This window comes from Austrofundulus limnaeus, unplaced genomic scaffold, assembly GCF_001266775.1.
Source record: "Austrofundulus limnaeus strain Quisiro unplaced genomic scaffold, Austrofundulus_limnaeus-1.0 Scaffold165, whole genome shotgun sequence".
Lineage (NCBI taxonomy): Eukaryota > Metazoa > Chordata > Actinopteri > Cyprinodontiformes > Rivulidae > Austrofundulus > Austrofundulus limnaeus.
The window spans coordinates 102,751-106,419 of record NW_013952567.1 but is presented as its reverse complement, the minus strand read 5'-3'; the positions used below and the strand labels follow the sequence as shown (position 1 = coordinate 106,419).

Below are 3,669 nucleotides of genomic sequence, written 5' to 3'. Positions count from 1 at the left end.
CCTCTATGCAGAGTTGGCTGCTATCACTGCACTGCTCGAGTGGGAGATAAATGGAGGGGAGCGTGTGCATGTGTACGTTTGATTTATGTACTGTTGTGTACGTGTCAGACGCCCCAGCTATCGGGACCACCATCTCTCAATAGACACAGAGATGCTACAGCAGTGGAGGGACCCTTCTGTCGACCCCGCGACCTCTGATACACATCTGGAACAACAGAGCAGGGATTTGTTGTAGGAGGAGGAGAAGGATGAGGGAAACTCTTTGCTGCCTCTGTGCTTTCTGCTTCTATCGCAGGAGATGTGTCACTTTTGTCCCTCGTTTTTGGGCAGCCTGCCTTGCGCTGYCTTGTTTGACGAGTGAAACGGCTGCTTAAATTTCCCCTCTAAACTCAGTTTTCCAGCTTCAGTGGCAGAAATAATCTCACCGACAGCAGATAGAAGGGCCTGATTAGCTGCTTTTACAATAATAAGAAATAATCAAAAATCAAGAGTTTAAATCCATTCACAGAATTCTGTTCGAGCTAAGGAGTACACTGCAACGGCTCTAATGTACCCACTTAAAAGCATTCTGACTTCAGACACCTGTTTTTGTTTTCCCACTTTTCTCTTTCAATCACTCCATCCTTGTCTCCCTCCTTGCCTCCCACCAAACCACAGCAACTCTCCCTCCTGATCTCTTCAGCCTCTCCATCTATTTCTTTCTCTGTAGGAAGGAATCAGTCTCACCTTAATTGCGCTTAAATCGGATTAATGACTGACCGGGGACAACTTGACTTAATCTCTCTTCTAGTAAATCTCTTCCTTTCCCCTATTCTCATACATCACTCTTGTACATTTTGTCCTCCTCTGCACTCCTTTCTTTATTTCTTGTCCTCTAGTTTTCTCTCTACCGGGCTTTCTCACTTCATCCTCCTCCTCTGTCACCTTCTCTGTCCTACCTCGTCTTCATGCGTTGCCCATCATTCTCCCCGAGCGCCAGTCATTCTTTTCATGGTTTGCGGAGAAAATTCTGTCACGATTTTGTTCTGCTCGCCATCCAGTTCTCCTCATCCTTTCTCTCCCCTTCATCTTTTGACTTCATCATTTTGAGATTGGCCAACACCTCTTTTGCTTGTCTGTCTCCATTCTTGTCTGAGTCTGTGTATTTGTCTGTCTCAGTCTCTCTACAAGGCTGGCCACTCGCAGTGTCGTGTTAGAAGACGTCGATGTGCTCCTGTCATTGCCTCCTAAGTGCTTTGGCAATACCACGGATCTGCTGTCATGCCAGTTCAACTAATCTCAATCGAATTAAATTGAGCTTGCACTGAGATGACGGTAAAGGACACAGATGGGTTGAGGAAAAGTACTCAAATGAAAATACATCCAAATTCAGGGCAACTTCTTTGATGACACTGGTGCCATTTTAAGCAGACAAGATGTTTTTCAATAAAACTAGAAGAAGAGGTAAAAAAGACTAGATAGTTGACTAAAAAAAAACAACAGATTCATGTCACACAAAGGTGATCTTTGTTAAGGGTGCATGGCACAGAAAGTGTGCCACCTTCCAAACCCCTGCAGCTTCAAAAAATCGAGGGAAGAAAAAGGCCAGCCTTGTGGACAAAAGCTCATTTTCCTCATGGTTGCACACTGCTGCAGGCGRGCTAACATGCCACGGGAGAATTCAAGCCTTCATACACCTTTGTTTTCCTCAGGTTTTTCTCAACTTTACACACAGTGTCAAAGCCATAACTAAGACCCAAGCAGGATTTTCATGTCAGCCCAGAAGGCACGCGCTTGGCCTGTCCAGCCCGAGGCAAAGTCGGTGATCTGAGAGACGCCGAGTCGCCCCATTTCTTTTGAAYGTGACAGACGAAAGCAGCGAGCTGTCATTTCTCCAAACGCAGGCGCATTTCTTCACCTTCCAGTTTTGCTCGGAGTCACTTCACTTCTTTCTTTCTTTCTTTCATGTATCCCCCCCCTACTCACCAACAAACAGCCCTCCCTCTGGCTCTGCATGCCCATCTGCTTACCGGCTCTCCCGCGCTTGTCCTCTCTCTCGCTCTGTGTCTCTGAGCGGCCAGGATTAAGCATTTATCTTGGTGGTCCTCCTTTCGGCTCTAAAYGCCCGTGAGGATGATAAGAGTCGCTGGGATTTGTCAAATTGTGAACCATTGATTAACTGACCTTTCGCGCCTGCGAGTCTTTCAGCCACTCCACTAACTGCCGACAGGCCAGATAGAGAGATAGATGGATACATGTGGCTGTTATTATTGTGTACAAGTTTGTAGTTACAGGTGAGGTGGTGGGAGACGCGGGGTGGGGGGGGCGGGGGGGTGTTACAGGGAGGAAAGGTGGGGGAAATGATATAGAAAAAGTCCTTCAGTTCGGTTTTAACAGTGTCTACTGGCAAACAGAACGGACATTTTTATAAAATAAAATAAATAAATAAACATTTCAAAGTGTGCCAAGAGGCCAATAGGATGAATTGGAAGGCTAAAGTGGAGGGGGACATGTTTAKGTAAAGAGGAAACTTAAATTTGGTAACAATTGTTACTACTAATAATAATAATTAGAAGACTAATCTCACTATATTTTCAAAAATCTTTCAATAAATGATGGAAACGTAAGCAAAGGAAATTGAGATGTTCAGTAATGTACTTTTATTAGATAATGATGGTCTAAGATGACTGAAATGTTTGGAAAAAAATCAAACTCTAACTTGTTTAAGGTTAATTAGATGTATTTTCAAAAGTTCACACATACAAACGGATAAAGTGCCCATTATTTAACAACAAGAAACACCTTGATAATCTATGTGACTTTAAATCCACACAATAAATAAACATAATAATTAAAAAATGACTTGTTTAACTGGAACAACTGTTCAAATAAAAGAGGGAGATTAAGAAAGAATAAGAAAAGAGGTTGGAAACTGAGGGAAAAAAAAGTTCACCCACCTGGACCTCCGCGTCGCCCCGCCTCAGAGATGTACCTGAGGCCGAAGCCCGATCACTGTCTCCCGGACTGGAGTGGAGTGGGTTCCGCCGCTGCGCTGGTTCCGGTYCGGGGAAGGAGAGGGAGGTAACGGCCGGGGGGGAGGTGGAGGAAACGCGGCGCTGTCGCACAGCACGGAGGCGTCACTAAAATAAACAGATATTACAAACATTTGTTATTATAAGTCTTTACAGTGGAACACGTCATGTTTCTTTTTGTTTTAAGTTAAGGAAGAAGCAGGACAGGTGCAGGCGCGTCGGTCCAACTGTAAATCCGCTCCTGGAACTTGCGTTGTGATGTTATTTCTCCCCCCAGCAGGAGCTCTGCTGCCTCACAGACCACAGATCAATCACCTGATCGACTCCTTACAGTCAGACAGTAAGAGGGAGGAAGAGATCAGCGCACTATAGCGTTCAAAGGCTGGAATTGGTGCGTTTTTGGCGCTACTTGGATCATTTTAACGCAGAGCGCGTGTGTTTTTCCGAGTTCTACCATTCATTCAAGCACGTCGTGATTTCCTGTGTCTCTGAAATAAAAATCTAAAGTTGTGTTTTTGCTGTAGCCGGACTTTTCAGATCCAGAAGAGCAKAAATCAGCTCGGCGGGAGGCTTTAGCTGTCTTGTTATCGATACATGAGCTTGTTGGGAAAGATATTGAGCGCACTAACGAGCCACACTTTGATCATACCAGATTGCC

General features: G+C 44.9%; 1 protein-coding gene across 4 annotated transcripts in view; it reads right to left on the bottom strand.

Annotated features, from left to right (window-relative positions):
- Positions 1-3,669, bottom strand: part of erfl1 (Ets2 repressor factor like 1) — a 60,511-nt gene that overhangs the window by 43,892 nt on the left and 12,950 nt on the right. For all 4 annotated transcript variants that reach the window (XM_014017265.1, XM_014017267.1, XM_014017264.1 and 1 more), the window contains exon 2: positions 2,937-3,119. The gene's annotated coding sequence lies outside the window, so the exon portion shown is untranslated. The remainder of the gene's footprint in view (positions 1-2,936; positions 3,120-3,669) is intronic.